This window comes from Protopterus annectens, chromosome 11.part0 (genome assembly GCF_019279795.1).
Source record: "Protopterus annectens isolate FY-2018-M chromosome 11.part0, PAN1.0, whole genome shotgun sequence".
Classification (NCBI taxonomy): domain Eukaryota; kingdom Metazoa; phylum Chordata; order Ceratodontiformes; family Protopteridae; genus Protopterus; species Protopterus annectens.
In genome coordinates this window covers 199,599,776-199,622,833 of record NC_056745.1, presented here as the reverse complement: position 1 = coordinate 199,622,833, position 23,058 = coordinate 199,599,776, and the positions used below count along the sequence as shown (strand labels likewise).

Here is a 23,058-nt window from a genome sequence, read left to right as displayed (position 1 = left end):
TTCATTTTTCCCTTGATCGCTAGTGAGGAGTTTTCTAAAGGCCATATACCAGGGACCTCCACGTCCTTTTTCTCCTTGAGACAGAGTGTAGTGGAGTCATGATGGCCCACACTTCTCTCTACTCGCATCTAATGCATTTTGTTGTAATTCCAAACCATCATTGGCAGATCATAGGAGGCCATTCTAGTCTCTGCTGAAATGCTCCTAATTTTACCAAGTTTAATCCTTTCCCCAGGGTAGGTGGAAAAACCCTCCTGTTCCTGCCAGTCCTCCAGATGCCTGAGTCTATTTCTGAACTGAGGTTGCCATCAGTGTAGTCTGATGTCTTACTTCTGGACCAGTGGGTGGCACTCTGCTGGATCTCTGTTAGAAAGCTATGTGCTTAGTTTGTCCTTCCTTCCTAGAACTGTTAAAGCTCCATAGGGAAACTTTTTCAGTCAGCAACAAAGAGGTAGCAGCCTTTGATGTACAGTTCCAGAAAGTTGTGCATTGTTATGATAGTCTATCATGGTGTTAGCCCCAACTGTCTTCTCCCCCCACCCCAAGGATTAAATCTGTATAACACATCCTTAGCTAAGCTGCTTTTGCAACTGGCTGGATTTTGGTCTTTTTTTGGAATCATTTTTTTTTTTTTTTTTTTTTGTCAGACTCTTGGCCATCATACTGCTAGGAGAGAGCACATTTAGTTCTTTTAAACTAGAAAAGCAAACTGTCACTTCTTTGCTTAAGATGAGATACTTTTATTATAGTGACAAATAAGAATTGTATGTCATTCTAAGCAAAGAGGCTACACTATTTTACTAAACATTTTTCTGTACTGAAGAAAGGAAGTGCTATCCATGGTCATTTTTCCCCTTCCTCGTGGCCTCTTTTCTCTCTTGTGTCAGTTTTCTCTCCCTGCATAGAAGTGTCAGTATCAGGTGATGAGCTTTGTCCTGAGTTGCCTTTCTGTCTTGGGGGAGACCTGTGGAAGATGAATCAGTTTCATGGCTGCTGTTTGAGCTGGTTGTGACTTGCTCTGCTGTGGAGATGCCCCTTGAACTTCTTTGTTTCCTTTGACAGAAAACTTGGTCTTTAGCTTCTCGTTTTTACTTCATCCACTTGCTAACTGCCAGTAACCGCTTTGAATCCCTGGAGCCGCTAGTATGCTCATTTTAGGGATGCTACTTTGCTTCTTCCTGAAAGACCTTCCCAAAACAGTGCTACCTGAGGTGCAATAAAGGCAGAGCTGTGTCAGGAGATATCCATTTGTGCATCATGGCTGAAGTACCATCTGATGCACTGTGAAGTTGTATAATCTTGGTGACCGACAGTTAAGTGCTGCTTGACTTTCAGGAGCTGCTTACCCCGTCTTTACCTTCTGCCATTTCTGCTAGCAATTTTTTATAAACAACTCATCACACTGTTAATTTGCTACATGAGCATAAATACATTAATATTAGTAAAAAAAAATCACTAACAGTTTCCATTATTGTATGCATGCATTATACATACAGTTCCCATCATAACTTTTTTTATTGTTGTGCATTGCAACATACTTAATGCACTTTTCAGTTCCAGCCAGCATTATTTTATATATATATTTTGTTCCCAAATATACCATTTATTGTTAGGATCATTTAGAGATGATGGAAGTAATTTTCTTATCTAGATCTTTTATATCCTTTGCAGTGTTCAGTACTTCATGTACAGCTGGTTTAATCTGATTTCCAGTTTTGTGCAATTTATTTTTTTTGTTTTTTGGCTGCTAATAACGTCAAGCTTAAGGTTACTTTGTCTCCAGAAGTCTAAACCTAGACACTAATTTAATAGCATCAACACCTTAGTTAATATGTTTCCCAACAACTGTATCAGGACATTCTCTAGGGGGTCCTTAAACTCTGATAACTCCACACATTACCAGAAAATAAGTTCCCTATTTCTTGTTTCATTCCAATCATATCTCTTCTCATCTCCAGCATCTGCTCTCCACTTGAAGGAAAATTCTCAGAAGCCTACTTTAAGTATAAAGGTAACCGTGTAAAGATCACCATGCACATATCCTAAATCATCTGGCCTTCACGGCATAGCTAAGGTTCTTACAAATATCATCTCATTGCTTCTTTGTAATTTTCCATTCTAATCTTCTGTCCCAGTCTTTTTTTTTTTTAATTTCCTCAGACTGATTTATTTTTTTTTATAATAGACTGTGGTGGTGGTGCTGCGGTAGCGTTGTCGCCTCACAGATAGACGTCCTGTTCGATTCTCAGCTAGACCGTCTTCTGTGTGGAGACATGCATGAATGGGCGTACCTTCGTTGAAGGTTGTGCGTCAGGGCTGGCAACTCGGCATGTAAAAATCTACTGCCAATCATTAGCGGACTGGAGTTCCGCTGTGGCGACCCCTAACCGGGAAAAAGCCGAAAAATACAACAACCATGTAGCATTTTATAAGTGTTACTGATTATTCCTTTCTTGATAGCATCTCCTTGTTCTGGATTCCAGTAAATCCTTATCAGACCTGGTCTATCACTTGATACACCCCTCCCACCCCCCTTCAATATGGAAGGCACTGTTTGTTTGTCCAGCAGGTCACACACCTGCTTGGCTTCTTTCCACTCCACTGCTTTTCTGTAGGCAATCTTTCGCCTCCAGTAGCACAGCTCCCTTTTTTAAGTTTTCTCCAGTTCATGCCATCTCTTGCTTTATTTCTGTACCCTTGGTTGTATGTATTCCTACTGGCAAAATCTTCATTTCTATACTCCCTCATCGGTTTAGTCTTTATAACGTTATCTGCCAGTTTATACAATATTCTGTATTGTTATTTCTATTCTACTTGAGAGCTTGCTTCCAAAAGTATAATATCTTTGTATCCCTCATTTTACCATCGTGTTCCACCATCATCTTTTTCCATTTGCTGTATAGCCATCTGGTAGTTTTTGTTGATTATATACAACTAAGTGTCAAATACTCATTGTTCCTACTAACGGCTTATGCATATTTTGTAATACTTGACTAACATAACTAAGTTGCAGTTTCACTCGTTTGTTTGCGCTCATGTCAGTATTTTATACAATTCAATTTGCTCTACCCTTCCCCAAATACCTTAAAAAAAACAGAATAAAAGAACTACACACATTTGGGTGAATAAAGACCCAGAAGCCTCAGCTTCTTCATAGTGACAACTTGCACTGGCACCAACCTAAAAATAGGGGCATTCATGCTAAGATGCATTTTGCCAGCACTTTAACACAAACACATCACAAGTACTTTAATTCTAACTTAAAAACTAGCTCTCTGAAAAAAAATCACTGACGAGCCTTGTGAATGAAATAGTTTTGTGACTGTATACTTAGTATGTTGTAAATGTAATACTGCTAAAGAGATTTCCCATTTCAGCAGTATTTTCCTCTCCATTTATTTTCATTTTTAAAAACTATATTGCTCTCATAACTTTTATTGCCATTCCTAGAGTAAATTGTGTCACTCCTGTCAGATCCAGTGACTGGGGCACAGTGTAGGCTCTGATTCTCTTAATTAATGTCTTCCTTGAGTGTATAATTTCAACTCCTGTCGATGTCCACTTAGATGACCCATGCTCTTGCACTCTGCTATGACATCTTATGGAAAAGCATCACAGTCTTTACTTTGTTTTCATTATTTAACAATATTATTTTAAGAAATTTAGAAAAACTTGACTAAATGTACATTTGTTCATTCTGTTCTTGCCCGTAGCAGCATTGTGTTACTTTCTAATTCCAAGTTCTGTGTCATGCTACAATGTAACAAATAAGGATAGGCTACGTTGCTTTTTTAATGGCTTATTATTAACAAGATCAGCTACCATTCAAGAAAAGTTAGTTCTTCATACACATTATGTATTACTGGCAATTGGCGCAGTGGGTTAAAGCTGTGAATTATAGTTCCCCTGGTACAGGGTTTGATTCCCCTATTTTTCATTTGCTAATCAATAATTGCTCCCAATTGCCCCTGAAAAGGGACTGTATCCAGTAGGCCTACCTGGTTAACAAATGGGCATTATTTTTTTTCTACTGTATTTATGTTTTTACTGTTTATGTTTAGAAACATTTTATCTACTACTTTAATGCATTTTACAGTAATGTTGAAATGTTTAGCAAAAATTGAACTGGTGAAAGGTGATATAAACCCATAGATGTGACCGGCCTTTAGATCAGTGCCTGCATCCTCTCTCCAGTCTGCACAGAGAGACTTGGCTAGAGCATTGCTTCCTGGACATGGACTCCATTCTTTCCTCGCCCTTTATTTTATCTCCTGTCAGCTGCTCCTGCACTTGGACTGCTGATCAGTTCCAGGTCACTAGGGCCTTACTTAGGACTCTACCTGTATATGCTGCAGTTTACACTCTGTAGTGGGTAGAAGAGTTGTGCAGACAGAAAGTTCCAAAGAGGTGCTGACAACACACATTGTGTTATGGGAGCCACAGCTAAAACTATACCAGTAATCTTTCATAAATGCAAACTGCAAAACTAAGCTACCCCTGAAAAACAATGAGATGGAACTTTGCTCAATTCAGAAGTGCATAATGTAGAAGTGACATGATTTTACACAGCCAGTAACAAGTTCACACTTCATGTTGTATGTAAGAACAGGAACTTTGTAACTTGTTTGTTAAAGGCATGCGAGTCTGCAGCATATCTGCTGTCATATCTTTAATTGTCACTAAATATTATTTCTGTACTTAAATTATCTCATATTTTCTTCTCTGTGTAAGACTGGCTATTGGACCACTTTTGTGGTAAACTACGGTTTTGTGCTATAGGTCAATAGTGCTTAAAACTCAGTTCATACTTTGTGTGAATCTGTGTACAGTCTTGCATCAGTAGGTATATGTATCATGAACTTGTATATTTTTAAACAGCTTTATTAAATTAACACAGTTTTGATAGTGATGTGGGTATACGTATAGTTATAGAAAAGAAAACTTCAGTGGCCTTGCTTGACAGGGGCACTGGGAACTAATTTTAGGCGGCATGATGCCAGGGAATCTTCTTGGGCTAGGCATATATAGGCCCCAGGGTCATTAGCCTGTCTCCCTATTATGCTGTCGCAGGTTGTCGAATGCGTCTTTGTCGAACTGAAATGTGCAAAAAGCCAAAATAGCGAAGCAGCTTTTCAGCGAATTCTTTCCCTGGGAAAGAATTTACTTGGCCGCTTTTGCTACTTTGCCGTTTTCGGCACAGTAATGTGATCTCAGAGTTGGTATATTTAAGTAGGGGGTGTGTGGGGGGCATAGCCCCCCATGTCGGGGTGTGGGGGGCTTTGCCCCCCACATTATACAGTGTTTTACAGTATGTTTGTTTTTTCCAGAACAGCGATTTTATTTCCCCTTGGAAAAAAAATCGCTGTTCTGAGGTTTCGACGTTGTAAGCTTTCGCTGGAGTCGATTATGTGTTGTTCGCTCTTCTGAGCGTGTGATATCATAATATAGACCCATTAGCCCAGTACACACCTATGAGCAAGCCACTGTAAACAGTTTTCATTAGTTGTCTACATAATACATTTGTTTTCTTTTTTAACATTTGCCATTCACACCAGTATTACATAATTTGCTCAAGTCCTGCCTTCCCTTAAATTTCGCTCCTCCTCCTGAATTTTATTCTAAATGTATTGTTCCCACAGTTTCTGTTTATTTCTATGTAATTTTCTCCTTCCCTTTTCTAAAAATCCCACTTCCAGTCTTCCAGTTTTTGTATTTCCTTTACAATATTCAATAGTTCAGTTACATTTGGTTTAGATTTTGATTTGCATTTTCTAATAACTGTTTTTTTTTTTTTTTGGCAGTCTGTTGCATTAAACTTATCAAGGCCTTACTATGTCTAGGCAATTCTGATCCTGTATCTTATCTCAGAATTTTTTTAGCTACAAAAATTTGTTCACCCATCATTTCTGACAAAGTACTCTATAGGGAATTTTAAAAATCTGCCAACTCATTACATTCCCTGAAAACATGTTCCCACTTACCCGTCTTTTCCATCACACCTCCAGCAATTGCTATCTACTTGAGAAAAAAAAAATTCTGAAGTTTGTTTGGGATGTAACCATACCTATACAAACACTTTTGTGCAAAAATCCAAAACCTTGGGAGCCATACAAATGTTTTCCCACTGTTACTTTATATATTAATATTCTATTCCCTTTTCTCAACCTTTTCTAACCTCTTCTGATTTATTCTTATAGTTATCACGCAATACTTTCAAAGTTCTGTTAATTATCCATTTTTAACACCATCCTCTGTACAAGACTCAATTAAAAACTCAATCAGAGCTGGTCTTTCACGTATCTATTCCTTTCTCTTTGCCAATACTTTATCAATCCCTGGTAAGGGAACAGTCTCTAACCTGCAATCTAAACGTCCACTTGGCCTCATCTCACTCTCTTACTTTTCTGTCCATAGTTACTTGCTCCCAATACCTTGGTTCTTTTGTTAATTTTCCCCAATAAATTCCACCCCTCTTGCCTTTTTTCTATGCCCATACTTGCAGTAATCCCTGGTAAAATATCCTTTCTCAATTTCTGTTTTGGCTTAGTTCTTAGAATATTTGCAGCAACATTATAAATATAATAATCTCTGTGGTTGTTGCTCTGCTTCTTCTTCTTAAGGGCCTGTATCCCAAATCCTCTGCTCTCCTTATCTGTTGAACTTCTTCCCTTTTCATCATCATGCCTTTCAACTTTGACTTGTAACCTTCTGCTTGTGTTATGTTTAAGAGCCTTAACTAAAGTGTCTCTTTAAGTCAGGTTGTTCTAAACCACCTTGTTCTATGGGGAGAAACAGTCTGTCCCATATATGTAAACTAAAGGGACTAGAAACATTTCCACTGCTTATATCTATATCTATAATTGATACAATCTATATCTATAGTTGAGAGCTTCCACCTTCCCAATTTTTGTATGGTATTTTGTTTGGTCTCTTCCACTTATCCTTAGTTGCCGTAATAGAATCTTTCCAGATACCCAAATACTACTTTTTATTGTGTTCCCATAGATATGGGCATTGCTGAACCAATTCATGTGTAGTTGCATCATTTACTGCTATAAACTTTGTTTTATTTTCATTCATTTTACATCATAAAACTATGCAACTGTCTCATAATGCTGCTCAACACTAAATTGTCATTTTTTGGATTTATTTAATACAGAATACTGAATAAAGCTAACTTTTCTTAATTGCCATGCCTGGTTTCGCTGTTCTAACACAGTTTGTTAGAAAGGAACCCTCCCACATTAATTCTTGTTTCTGACCTTTCATATATATCCTCCTAATTAACCCTATTATTTTATCAAGGAATACAGATGTTACCACTGTCCTACTTGTAAAATCCCAGTTGACTCTCAGCAAGAAGACCTACCAACAACACTGGGGTTTTCTTACACTCTGCTTCCCTCTGGATCATCATTGTTCTATTAATGCTGACAAATCTTTGCCTCCCATCAACAAAGCCACATTGATCCATATCTATTAATTCTGGCATCACCTTTCTCTTAGTTAGTGTAGATATAAATGCTTTATAATCATGGTTTAAAATTGAAGTTACTCTGCATGTAGCTGGGTGTGTTGTTTTTTGGAGGGGGGATAACTATTGCCACCACAGCTTTCTTCTAAGATGCTGGTACTGTACCTCATTTTAAAATATTGTTAAACAAAACCTTCCAGTTCTGTATCACTTTCTTCCCTCCTAACTTCCAGACTTCTACAGGAATACCATCTATTCCTGGAGACTTCCATTTTGATGACCATTTTGATCTCACCCCTTTTAGCTAATTCTTGAGCATCTTCTTTCTCTAACCTTGGATTACTTAAGTACTCCATACATATTTCCATGTACGTCTTTTCTTGTTTTCTCCATTCCTCTGCTTTGTACAGTTTTTCATAGATTTTCCAAAATATCAATAGTACCTCTTTGTCACTGGTTAGTTTTCTTGTCATTGAAACACCTGGTCTTCTAACGATGCAAAAAACAATGAAATAAAAATAAAAAAGTCCCAACACAAACGTGGTTTCACCGATTTAATAGCACAAAACACAGAAATCCCAACGACTGAGCGCTTTCACTATAAGAATGGCCTCATCAGAGTAACGTTGGTTAATACAAATGACATTTAAATAACCCATCCCCTACCTGCTGACCAGTCCACATCAAATGACATCATCTCATAGAATTAAAAGACAAACTGATTATACATGAAGTATAAAAATATGCTTAAACCAAAATACAAGACAAAAATACTCTTGTACAATGTGCTTAAAGTAAAATAAAAAGTATTATGATACTGATATACGTTGTTGAATATATAAAAAAGGGTGTTTTTATTTGATCACATTTGCTTTAGCCTTAAGTGTGGGAAGAATAGCTATACTGTCATTGAGGCCAGATGGATGCATAGCATTTAACCTAAGTTGCCACATGGTCTCCAAATTTTCCACCTTTAATTTCAAGTCACCTCCTCTTTCGCTACTTTTCACCTTGTCAGTGACAAAGAAGATGCATGTTTTGAAATTAGTACAACTTGTACTATGCCTATAAAAGTGCATTATGGGCATCTTTTGTTTCTAATGGCCTTAACATGTTCAGTAACCCTTTCCTTAAGTCTCCGTACAGTTTTGCCCACATAAAAACTGGTGCAGCTGATACAGGTGGCAACATTTGTCTGTTGTCTCACTGTTCTGAGAGACTGATATGCAAATATACAGAGCTGAGTATATTTTTTTGGCTTAATAGTTGTACTATATTAGTGGTTGCTCAGATCTCTGCTGAAACTGTCTTCCCACCACCATTTTCTGCCTTGTCTTCAGCTGATATAACTGGTTTTTATAGCTTGTGTGTTACCTAACTCAAAGTTCCCTTAATTTGACCTGTTAATAACAGCCTGCATTTAAATTGGAACCTGTGCTCTGAGAGACAGCCTTACAAGACTATCTGCAAATATACAGAGCTGAGTATATTTTTCTTTATTATAGAGTTTAATTGTTGCTTAGGTATCTGTTGTCTCATTGTTCTGAGAGACTGATCTGCAGATATACAGAGCTGAGTATATTTTTTGGCTTAGTAGTTGTACTATATTAGTGGTTGCTCAGATCTCTGCTGAAACTGTCTTCCCCACTCCCCCTCCCTGTTTTTGGTTTGTAGTTAAATTTGGTGGCTTTTGCAGTGCCCACCCCACTGTAGATTTGATCTAGGACACTCCCCCAGTCCCATCTCTTTACCGCATTCTACCTAATAAACCCTTTCTGTACTTGCTTTTAGTCCTTTTTAATTTAATTGCATTTTTCAAACTGTGTATGGTCTAATATTGCTACCTACTCAAGCGTGCTAGCTTGCACTGCATGTGAATTGTTTTTACTATTGTTTTTGCTACTTTTCTAAAAAAAAAAAAAAAAAAAAAAAAACTGTAAGCCTGTTTCCTACCTTTCCTGTAACTAGTGTTTCAGATACAGATTTGCTGTATCCAGGACTGTTTGTAAGCTTCTGAGCCCCCCAAGCCTTTCTGTGTTGGAGGGAAGCCTTCTAGCTTATCAGTTGGAGTGGTAAGCATTAGGTAACCTGTCTACCACATAAGGGGTGGTTCTGGTCCAGAATTTGTAGTTATTAGCCGTTTGGGCAATCTTCCATCTCTCTCAACTTTCTGATTTGAAAGCCTGCATTTGCACTTGTTTCTATCCTGTAACTCGTCTAGTGCAGATACAGATTCTTAGTTTTAGCACTTAAATTTGCTTATTCATGCTCAGCACTTGCTCAGAACTTGTAAGCACTAAATAAGCTACTAATTACTATAGCACTCAATCTTCCTCATTACCTAGAGGAAAACAGTTTTTGTACTTACTTTTCTCACTGGCGTTGAGAAAAACAGCTCTTGTACTCACTTTCCTCACTTATCTAGAGGAAAATAATTTTTATTCAGGCATGTCCAAGGGTCAGCTCCCAGTGTTCTCCCCTGTCTATCTGATGAATCTGGGCATCTTGAGGCAATGCAGAAATTGTCTCATATACACAGACAACCCTCTCCTCCTACCACCCACCACTACAACCTGTGAGAGATGCACTTATCTAGCCAAACTGGAGGTAAAGCTCTCTCCAACCAAGAATGAACCTGACAGTCATGAGGAGAAGGTAAACATTTGCATCACACCACACGTAGTCTCACTACGTCTACACCACCAAACTCCACAAATAGAAACTCAAAAACATTCGCAGAGGCTCTCAATAATAATCTGCCTAAGCAACACAGACCTCCAAAGCAGAAACACAAGCAACCTCCATCCCCCAACACAACCCAAATGACACATAGCCCACAGACTCAGTGTGCCACTCAAACACAGCCAATACAAAACAACATACCCAACACACTAGTAATAGGTGACTCTATAGTTAGGCACACTGATGTCCCACTCACCAGGCTAAACAAGGAGAAGGTTACTGTCAGCTGCCCCTAGGGTGCCAGGATCTGCCACATAACCCACACACTCAGGTCACTCCACAACAAGTACAAATATGACTGTCATTGTCCATGTTGGTGTGAATGACCTGAGACGTACCTCCCTGGACTACATGAAAAGAGACATGGAAGAGCTCTCCGATCTTGTAGCCCAGGCAGGTATGACCCTAGCCCCGAGTAGCATTCTGCCATCGTTCAGAATTATACCGCAGTACAAGGACAAAATGATTGACTTCAACAATTGGCTAAGCTTCTGGTGTCATTCTAAGGGGATCCAGTATCTGTCTGCTTGGGATGATATGGTCAACAAACCGCGATGCTTTGCCACAGATGGCCTGCACCTGTCGCCTATGGGATTCCGGATACTGGCTAAGGCTGTTGCTGCCCCTATAGTGCCTTTTTTTAGGCAGGATTCAAGTAACAAATTCACCACCATAACAGGAACAAGCAAGCAAAAACTGAGGGTAATGCTACTCAATGCTAGAAGTCTAAATTTCAAAATGCACTCACTCGAGGCACTCCTTAAAATGGAGAACGTCGATATCTGTGCAGTGACTGAGACCTGGTTCAAGGCTCCAGAGACCACCCCTGCACTACCAGGCTATAACTCATACCACACTTTTCGGCCATGTAACCTGGACCGAAACACCAAAGGTGGGGGTGTGTCCATATTCATTAAGGATATCCACACCTCCAGGCTAGTTGCTCAGCATAATGCATCCGAGGTTATCCAAGTGCAACTATCTCTTGGCAAAACTGCAATCCAAATTGTAGCTTGCTACAGATCTCCCACCATGCCCCAGGATTCCCACTCCTCTTTTCTTGATGTACTGGAAAATATTAGGGTTCAACCAAACACTCTAATAATGGGCGACTTCAACTACCCCACCATTAACTGGGAAAACTACTCCTGTACCAACTCCTTAGCGCAGCGGTTTCTGGAATTCATAAACTCCAATGCCCTAGATCAACTTATCCACACCCCCACCAGGGGCAACAATATCCTAGACCTAGTCATTACCAACATGAGTGACCGGTGTTCCACACCTGAAGTCAACTCCTCGTTGGTCCGATCCAACCATAAGCTAATCACCCTTGATATCTACATCCCACCCCCACCCCCCATTAAGGAAACCACAGTAAGAAATTTCTCCAAAGCCAACTTCATGCTTCTTAAGACAGAAGTAGTGAACTTCATGACACCCATGCAGATGGACAATACAGTTACAACTGCTGAATCCTACACAAATGCACTCTATAAGCACTTACATGAGTGCATGGATCGTGCTATCCCAAACAGAACCAAGACGCTATCCTCCAAAAAAAGGAAGCCAATCTGGTGGTCCCCTGCCATAAACAAACTGTACAACAGAAGGAAGAAACTATTGCAAAAGAGAGTAAAATCCCATGAGTGGAGGAGCTCCCTGGTCATCCTCAGTAAGAAGCTGAGATCCCTTATAAGATCCTCCAAAGCTAGCTACGAAAATAAAATCTCCACTAATTCCAAGGACAACCACAAAGCATTCTATAGCTATGTCAAGAATCTCAATGGCAACACCCAGGCACGAAAATTACAGAACCAACTGATATTGCCAACATCTTGGCAGATAGTTTCAGTGCCAACTTTACCCCCCCTCACCCCCTAAAGGGCCCATATCTATACAGGAAGAATGCAGACTCCCTGTAATCACAACTACGCAGGTGAAAGCTGCACTCTCTAAAGCCAAAAACACAGCATCCAGGGGACCGGACAACATCCCAGGCTGCATTCTACATGAACTTCAGAATGAACTGGCTCCTCACTTAAGCACCATGTTCAATAATAGTCTCACATCAGGCTTTGTGCCCACTGAATGGCACACAGCAACAGTTATCCCACTCCACAAAGGGGGAGCCACCACTGATCCCGGGAACTATAGACCTGTTAGCCTGACGAGTCTGGTCTGCAAGGCCATGGAAAGTATCATCATGGCACTCATAAACAAAGACATTGGTAACGTCCAAACTCTGGATCCCACCCAGTTTGGGTTTGTGAAAGGCAGATCATGCCTCCTGAACCTGATCGACTTCTTTGAGGCAGTCACCAAAGCTGTAGATGAGGGTAAGGTGGTTCACACAGCCTATCTTGACCTCGTCAAGGCTTTCAACACCATCCCCCATTCTGGAATTATAGCTAAACTCAATAAACTAGGCATAAATCCCTATGTCACAAGATGGGTTGCCAACTGGCTCACTGACAAAACCCACACTGTAAAAGTTGCAGACTCCAAATCTGATCTCAAACCAGTGACAAGTGGAGTACCACAGGGTTATGTCCTGGGACCGCTCCTGTTAGCCTGTACTTCAGAGAAGTAGATACCAAACACAGAAGGCCTCTGGCTAATGAAGTTCGCAGATGATTGCAAACTAGGAGCCATAGTCAAGTCCCCAAATGATGTGAACATCCTACAGAAGGGCCTCTCTGAGACAGATGCCTGGTGTCAGAGCCATGGCCTCAAGCTCAATGCCAAAAAGTGCAGTGTCATCCCCTTTGGTAAAAATTCTCTACCCATGAACTACCACATAGGCAGCAATCTACTTAACACCGAATGCGTGATAAGAGACCTTGGGACCCAGATGGACAGTAGTCTCTCCTTTGATAGTCACATCACCACAGTAGTCAGGAAGTCCTTCTATGTGGCACACCTCATCATAAAAGGGTTCTCATCCAGGAAAAAAAGAGGTCATTGTTCCCCTCTACTCGACAATCATTAGACCCATTATAGAGTACAACGCCCCTTTTGGAATGTACCTCACAAGACATCTGCAGCAGCTGGAAAGGCCACAGAAGTACCTCACAAAGAGGATTACTGGACTCAAACAAATGCCCTACACTGACCGTCTCAAAAAACTCCAGCTTTACTCCGTAGCATATCGCCTACTCCGAGGTGATCTCTGCCTAACATATAAAGCTGTGTCAAATCCAGAGCTGTTGGACATGCTACACCTAAAGAAATCCCAGTCCCTCTGAGCTACACGCTGTAGGGACCTAAACCTTGTCACCACAATAAACAGGACATGCTGGAGGGATAGATTCCTATCCCAGAGACTTCCCATACTCTGGAACAGGCTACCCATCTATGTCAAGCAAAGTTCTTCATTAGCACTCTTCAAGAAAAATCTTGATGAGTGGATGGGAAATGGGAAATACACCCCGGTAATCACTTCTGTGTCTCTGCACAACAGTGGAACAGGAAAATAACTTTCCTGGGTGGCGTAAGCCAGGGAACCTTGTTGGCTAGGCTTACGTAGGCCCTTGGGTCGATAGCCTAGTACCTACCTATGAACATATACTAACATGTTAGTGTTACAGCTGCACCTTCCCGGGCAGCACTAAGAACGGCTGTAACCAGGTATGGACACATGTGGGCCATCATTGATGTACTTGCATACCATAGAAGTCCCACATTTGTACATTCTGGATATAAAAGACTTGCAACTAGAATTCTCCATAATGTCCTTAACATTTCTCCCTCGGCTGTGAACTATCCTAGGTCTAGGGCCAAGAATTTACTTGCTTGCATCCTTAAGACCAGAGTGCCAAGCATTATTGGTGGTTAAAACAATATTGTTGTTTGTATTAACCAACATTACTCTGATGAAGCCATTCTTATGGTGAAAGCGCTCAGTCGTTGGGATTTCTGTGTTTTGTGCTATTAAATCGGTGGAACCACATTTGTGTTGGGACTTCTTTATTTTTAGTTTTCTTGTCATAGTCATAGACCCCATAAGATTTGCAGCAAGCCTTTCTACTGTCTGTTGTCCAAGTTGTGCTAAGTGCTTTTGTGCTCTGGTGTTATTGTAAGTACAGGCATTCCTTAACAACAACTTTACTAAACTTGTGCGTATTATCCAAATGTTTCCTTATTTTCCCTTAAGCACTCAACAATTGATCATTTTGTTCTGTGAGATTCTCCTTCTTTTGCAGTACCATAGCCTTGGTTAACCCCTGTAAATAATTCCTGTTGCTTTCCCATAGCTCTTTCTTTCATAGTTTTAGCATGTTTTGTAAACTCCCATTTGCATTTTATTCCTTTTCCTAACTATCTCTTATGGATAAATGACTGTCTTCCATAGTAACTCTTGAATCATTTTCACTACCTAGTCCTTAAATTCCTATCTTTTTAACAAATAAGTAAGAAAGTGCCAGAGTCTCATTTTTACTTTAGTGCCCATTGTCTTTATCTTGGTCGTTATTGGTGCATGATGTGAAATAGTTATTGGATATGTTTCAGAGATTTCAGTTAGATTCCCATGTTTGTGTGAAATGTAACTCTATCCACTGTAGCCCACTTATTGTACCTTTATGAATAATATGTCAATCCTGTCAGAGTTCCTGGTAGGAGATTTGCATCTTCCATTCCAAAAATTCTCACACATTTCTAATGTACTTGTATAGCTTTATTATATAGATGAACCTTGTGTTGCAGGACAAAACTGTCTCCTCGCCAGAATGTAAAAAAAAAACAGAGTAAAGTGTAATTAGAGTAACAAAGGATTATTCATTCATTGTCATTATTCGCGTATTCTATTCTGTGTCATAAGGAACGTATCCTGCCAACAGTGTGTGTAAGGTGGAGAGTCTGTCCTGCGGTTACATGCATTCACACTGCACACACACCTAAAGAGAATTCTGAACCTTGGAAGTCTTCCAGATGCATGTCTTTGCAATGTCTGAGACAACTGGAGACTGCAGCAAAGTCCTACTTGAACATACATAAGACCTGCAATTTTGGGAAAGAAAGCAGTCCAGCTGGGAACTGGACAGGGAGCTGAGCACTGTGAAACAGTGCTATTTGCTGACCTACTGTAGTGCCCGAATTTTATCATAACTAAAGGAAAGCCCCCATCTCTTTAAGACCTTTTATTTTCAAAGTTACTGTAAAGAGGGGGTGTGATGCCCATGCACTGGCCCAGTAATCAAGGAGCCTCAATCCTCACCACTAACACCAGTGAGGGGCGTCCACATTGGGAGGATAACAACTACACAGTAAGGGACAATTTCCCTTAAGAGCACACAGAGATCACAGTCAGTCTGTGGCTGGTTTCCCCTTTCTCTGCAGATCCCCAATAAGACTCCCCACTGGCACAGCTATAGGATTCAGATCTCAGCCTAGTGGTCAAGCCAAAACCTCCAGCACCCTCTCTGTTCAACCAGTACTTCGTGTCTCTGCCCAAGTAGCTGACACACACACACACTTTGAGATTTGATTTATATACAAATGCAGACACTCCTGGGGAAGGCTGGCACAGGTTCTCTGGCTATCCCCCCCTTCTGCCCAGACTATAAGGTAGTACCGACTGCCACCAACCACTACTATCAGCTACTATAAAGGCCCTTACCAAAGGGTGTCCAGTTTTACTGTGCAATATTATTATCCAGTTAGTAAGTGTGACGAACAGCAAGGCTATTGGATTGGCTTTGTACAGTATCACCAAATACATGCAAGTACTCTAGAGTTTAAATTATTCTCTACACAAAACAGCCACAGTTAAAAGGTTTAAAATATTTAATTAAATAATAAAAACACAAGACAATACTTATTACTTCAACACAATGACATTAGAGAGTTCAAAAATCACAGGAAATACTTTAAAACAATATTGTAGGCTAGTCTGACAAATATAGAAAACAGCTAGACTTGTGTCTTTCAGCTTTTCCCGGTTAGGGGTTGCCACAGTGGAACTCCGATCCGCTGATGATCGGTAGTTGATTTTTACATGCCGAGTTACCAGCCCTGACGCACAATCTTCAACGAAGGTACGCCCATTTCACGCATGCCTCCACGCAGAAGACACTCGAGCTGAGAATCGAACCGGACAGCGTCTTACTGTGAGGTGACAACGCTACCGCAGCACTACCACTGCGGGTTATAGAAAACAGCTAGACTAATCTGGCTAAATTCCTATCCAACTGTAAGAGAAATCACTGTTCTAAATGCTACTTACATACAGAGCAAGCAAGTGCTGGTGAGTGGATGTTCTTACTAGATCCAAGACAAGATACAAAATGCTATTTTTACTTTCTGAGATAGCCCTTAAATTGATAACATACCTTACTGCCGAGTCATATCAGATTACATTATTCTTGACACTTCTGCTGAAGTTTCCCAGGCTCACAGAACTCACAATTTAACATATCTTTGTAATCTTGCACTCGCCAGGAAACCACACAATAAAGGACACTTTACATGTAAAATTTAGTAATTATCTCTGTCTTAAAACAATCAAAAGAATTTCCTAGCCCAGGCATCCTCTGTCTGAGCTTGAGATCAAACACAGTTGTAAAATTCTTTACTTAACAGCTTTCTTCCAGCAGGGTGCACTGTGTTACATTTTTGAAGCTCAGTGCAACATATAGTTTTAATCATAACATATAGTTTTCTTTACATCTGTAAAACAAGCCTGTGGATTATATTAATAATACAAAATTCTAGCTAGCTAGGCTGGCAACCTTTCAGTTTATCACAGGGGGATGTAAAGATGGTGGGGTAGAGGAGGAAAGGGTGACATTCAGAGGTGATGAGAAGAAAAGGGAATTTGATGAAGAGAGTAGAAGAAAGAATAAATGCGGAAGGGAATACAGCTTCTGTGCTAGAAGGAAGAACAGAACATAACTAAGAGGGAAAAGAGGAATTAAACATAAGGAAGGGTAGGAGGGAAAGGAAAAATAAACTGGACTAAAGCAAGAGTTAGGAGGGTTAGAGAACAATATATAAAGGATAGGGGAAAATAAAAAAGTACCTTTAATGATTATGAGGTTCAGTGCATTTAAGACTTTGCAATTATTTCCCTTTTAATACATGCTCGCGTCTGAGATGCCAAAAGTTAAAAAAAGGTACTGACTTCGTATTCGTTATTGAAGCCATCATGATTACAATAGACCAGGAGTCGCTACTGGAATTGAAAGCCTGATTTTTAGAAATCTACCTGTTCAATTTATAAATTTTACGATGGAATCAATCTTTGTATTTTCTTCAAGTGTGCAATAGATTGTCATATTTGACATCTTGCTTAATAGTAAACTGACTATAGTTAGAAGACTTGATTAGCTGAAGCATTTGTTCCACATCTGGTAGAATAAAAAAAAAAAAGTAACATTAGATTTTGATTACATTGCTGCTGAATAAACAGATTTTTTTTTAGATATGACCATAGCTCAAGACCTGAATTATTTTCTGTGGGTCTAGCCCCGGTTTGCACAGCTGTGCTAAGTGGCTTCGCTATGCTCCCATCCCACCCCCATGTCATTAAATTTATTGACCAAAATATGTCATCTGACCACCCCCATTTTATAAACTCTATTGGCCATAACATATCACCTGACTCTTCACTATCCATACCAGTCAGTATAGCCAACCAGTTAAAACCTAGTAAATAACCAATTAATTACAATTCAGAAAACATCAGTCGTTGTCCTCATCCTTCTCTTATCAACCCCCTACCCAATAGGTGCTTCCCAATATATTTTTTTTAGTTTTCTTCCTCCCATTTCCTCTCTGTACTCTTCTTTTCAACTATTTTACACCTTCCAACATGCATATACATCTAATTTCCCTAATAAGAACTTTAGCCTACTTTTGAATAATGCCAGTCCTACACTCAAACCAAGTCCACAAAAACCTACTTAACTCCTGTCCACAGATACAGTGCCCTGATCTGCCCATCCCCCTTCAGCGTAGACAAAAGCTTACTCAAAAATACAATTATAACCTACAACTAATACAAAACCCCACACTCCAGTGAAAAAAAAGTACCAAAATTACTTCTCCACAACTTCAAAAATTCCATCACCCATCCTAATAAACTATTAGGGAGTGGAAATGTACACCTCACCCTTGCCTAACACTAGCCCCACCTAAACATACCCAATAAACAACCCAACCATGTCCCCCTGCATAAAAACTTCCCTCCTCAACAATCCAGTGAAACACTACAACCACCCCTTTTCTTCCTCCAGCCTACAAATATATGATTTCAGTGCCTGCAGCATCTGCAATAAGATATCAGACCTTCTAGCATGGATTGAATTCCATCACCCCCACGTCCTGGTGATCACTGTAACCTGGTTAAGACCCGAAATTAAAGATAAAGAAATTATTCCTCCAAGTTATAATATCATTGCAAAAGACTGAATAGGAGAACAGAATGGGGGCATGGCCATCACCTTTCAGGCCATTTACAAAGCCATACCCACCTCCTAACTCTTCCATAATACAGCAATGAAAATACCAGTAGCCAAACTCCACTTATACAGTCAGAGATCCATAATCATTGCAGCCACCTATATCCTCCTCTCCCCCTGAAAATGCCAAGATTACTGAAAACATACTTAGTGGTTTATCATCTACTTTAAACCAAGAAACCATCCTGCTCAGTGGCCTTATAGACTGGACCTTTAACAAACCTGACTCTTCTCCCTATAATACAAACCTCTATGATTTCACTCCATTGATCAAATAACCAACCCAATTTGACAAAGTATCCAAACAAAAATCCAGTTAAGCTAGCCAGCACATTCCCAGACTCTCTCAACGATCATCACCCCATCTTTATCTGCTGAGACTACCACAAGTACCCCAAACCCATATATTTCAACTGAGAAATTTAACCAATTTTGTTAAATCCATATTTAATGACACACTTTATGTGATCGGGAACCCCTCAAATGTCTGCCTCTAGATGAAGCTGTCACTTCAGCTCCTTGACCATACTAAACCAACAAGCCTGACTGAGACATAAAAGTGTGAAAAAATTCAGCCCCATGGCTAACCCATTAAACTAAACAAATTATGAGAGACAGAGACAACACTTGGAAACAATGGTACAAAACTAGGACCGAGTCCTATCCAGATATAGAAACTGCACAAAGGCACAAGTTTGTTATAAAAAACTTCTCCACAAACTAGACCACACATCCAGAAAATACCAAATCATGTTGGCAAAATTGAAACAATCAACTAAAACAAGGCTGCAAATCCCACCCAAATCCTTTCCCATCTGAAACAAGCAGGGACATTGCAGACAAATTCAACCATCACTTCATATCCAGTGCTATACTCAATTCACAATAAGAACCAATTCCTATCCCACTTAACCCCCAGACCATAGCTGTACACCCTAACTCAATCTAAGAACCATCCAGACAAATGCCAAAAAAAATAAAATAAAATAAAAAATAAATAAATAAAAAAACTGAAACCCACAACACTAGCTCCTGAAAACCTGACATCTGAATACCTCACAATTGCTGCTGGCACCATTTGCTACCCTGTATCTATCCTAATTAATAGATCCGTCATAGGAAACTACATCTCAGCCCAATGGAAATCTTCCTTCATTATCCCATTGCACAATGGTGGCATATCACCAAACCATTAAACTATTGCCCTATAGCACTCTTTCCTCCTGTCTCCAAAGTACATGAAAAATGAATACATTAACAACTTTTATTTTTTTGTCAATAAACTTTTTATTGATTTATAAACAATACAGTTTAGGAGTTGACTTAAAATATAAAACAACTTGGATTAAGCAAATTTGCAACTCATATAAGTATTAAAAAGAGATCAGAATAAAAGTAACCTCACTCAATATGTACAATATATACAATAGGTAACCATAAAGTAAAAAATAACTAAAAATACAGATTCTATGACTTAATAATATTCCAATTTTAGGTATAAAGAAATTTCTAAAACACCAGATCAGAGAAAGATTTAAGGTATTAAATATTAATAATACTCAAAACCTTCTCTAATACTAAATTTTTGAAAGCCATTTTTTTGGACTCTTAACCATGTTTTTTTGAGCATCAATATATAAGTAAGCCATTTTTTGGAAAGTATCCCAATTCAGTTTGGTACGGTCAAGCCAGTTTTGAGTTATGTAAAGTTTTATTAAAGAGCAAATAAAAATAATAACTTGAGTGTCAAATTTGGAGAGATAAATTATCGGAATGTGAAGTATAGCAATTTCCCAAGACAGAGTAGATTTATGATATCCCATTCTTTGTAGTCTTACTTTCAAAGAGGTCTATGGGAAAAATGACAGTACCATAAAATATGTAGAAGGTCCGCATGGGGATAAGAACAACATGTGCGTGAAGAGGATTTATTAGGATTAAATTTATTTAATTTATAAGGAGTGTAATAAGCATCATTGTTAATCATTAATTGTGTGTACAGTAGTTTCTTAAATGGAATAAAATCCCTAGTATATCTGATAGCCAAAAGTTTTTGATTTTCAGTTATTTGAGAATTATATTTTAACCAGCTGTTTGAAAAAAGACAGTTCTGATCCAGCACTAGATTCTTTATTAATTTGTAGGATCTTGATATCATTTTACCTGATGAAGATAATGTTTTAATTATCGTATTTAGATTATTTAATTCATGTTCTATAGGTTCTATAGGTTCATATTTACACACAATTACTTCTCTTAGTTGGCGTAATATTGTAGAATGACTCCAATTAACATTAAGAATTTTACGCAATTCTATTAAGGATAATTCATTATATTTCAGGATATCCCAGACTTTCAAATTTTGTGATAATGAAGGATAATTTGTTAGATTAAAAGGAGAGTTATCTATCATTATATTAGGATTTAGATGAAGTGGCTGCAAAAGATGAGAATACTTATCTAGATTACATAATTTTAGTAGACCTTGAAAAGCTTTAATCTTTTGTTTGAGAAAAATAGAGATTTTACAGCTAATTTTCATCTCAAGAGAAATAAAAGGAATAGCTTCTGGATTTATATTTTTAGATATAATGTAATTGTACCAAATCTTAACCCATATAGGATAATTAATATCTTTACTATTTTTAAAATTAGAAATAGTTAAGAGCTTATTTGATGAAATAAGTAAAGATAGAATTTTGGCAATCCCAACCCACCTTTATCCTTAGAGTTTGATAATCTAGAATATGAGATTCTAATAGATTTGGGAAACCACAAGAATTTAGCTAACTCTATATTTACTTTCTCAAAGAAAGACTTAGGAATGATCTGATCAGAGGAATTAAATTGGTACAGGAATTTTGGTAAAATATTCATTTTAATTATAGCGGCTTTTGACAAAAGTGATAAATTTAAGTGCTCCCATCTAGTAATATCCAAAATTATTGAATTCCAAACTTTACTTAAGTTATTTTGAAAAGAAGAATAATTGTTATGTTCCATGTTAATTCCTAGATATTTCATACCAAAAACTATCTGGGTTTGTTGATCAGAGAACAAGTATGATTTATGGACCTGATGATTTAATGGAAAAATATGTGTTTTTGCAGGATTTATAAGATAATTAGAGACAGAAGAAAAACACTTAATAGAATTTGTTATTTTACTAAAGTCAGATATGGGAGTTTGAAAGTATAATACAAGGTCATCAGCAAAGGCAGAAAAATAAATTTTTGTGTTAAGAATCCTAGGGACGTTGTGGAAAGTGTTTTGAGTAATAAACAACAATAGCGGTTCTAGATATACATTAAAAAGAAAAGGGGACAAAGGACAACCTTGCCTTGTGCCTCTGGTAATCCTTATAGGGGAAGAAAAGTAACCATTAATATAAAGTCTAGTAAACATATCTTTGTATAAAGTTTTTAAGAAGTTTATAAAGAATAAAGGAAATTTAAAGCATGACATAGTTTGAAAAAGAAAATTCCAACAGACTCTATCAAAAGCATTTGATGCGTCCAGAATCAGCGCATATATTGGGTTAGAATCTGTTTTTATAAGATGTATAATAGATTCTAATGTCAGTGTATTATCCCAAGTATGTCTGTGGGACATAAATCCTGATTGATCTTGAGAAATAATTGAAGGCATAACTTTTTTCAGTCTGTTGTCCAGAATAGATGCCAAAATCTTTGTCTACATTGATTAAAGAAATAGGCCTATAATTAGATGGGTCAGTTTTTTCTTTATTATTTTTCAAAATTAATATGGTTTTAGATGTATTCCAATGAATATCTGAGATACCCTTAATTTTTATATAATTATAAACTTTAAAGAGAAAGGGAACAATAACCGATTTAAAAGATTTGAAAAATTCAGGTGTGAACCCATCTGGACCAGGAGATTTACCAGATTTAAGACTATCAATTGAATCGGAAATCTCTTGATGTGTTAAAGGAGCAGAAAGCATTTTTTGTTCATTTTCATTTAACTTAGGAAAATTTAAAGAACTGAGAAAGTTTTTTTATATGATTATCATTCAATGTATTAGATGATTTTGAATATAACTCTGTATAGAGTAGTTTAAAAAGCTGAATAATCTCTTCATCTGTGTTATATAATTTATTTTTATACAGTAATGATGACATTTTTGGTTTTTCAATATTATTTTTAATTATACTAGCCAAAACTTTAGAAGGACTTTGGGCCCATTCTGAGTACGTTGCTAATAATCTTTGATCAACTAAAGAAAGGTTATTCTGATGTAACAAAATTAATTCTTTTTGATAATCTAATATTTGTTTTTCAAAACTAGTGTCTTGACTCAGTCTAAACTGATTTTCAAGAGAATGTATTCTAGATTTTAAGAAATCTTCCTTTTTG

At 38.2% G+C, this 23,058-nt stretch overlaps 1 protein-coding gene across 1 annotated transcript in view; it reads left to right on the top strand.

The window, feature by feature from the left end:
• The window catches only part of DDX11 (DEAD/H-box helicase 11), a 1,280,855-nt gene that overhangs the window by 569,415 nt on the left and 688,382 nt on the right, over positions 1-23,058 (top strand). The window lies entirely within an intron of this gene.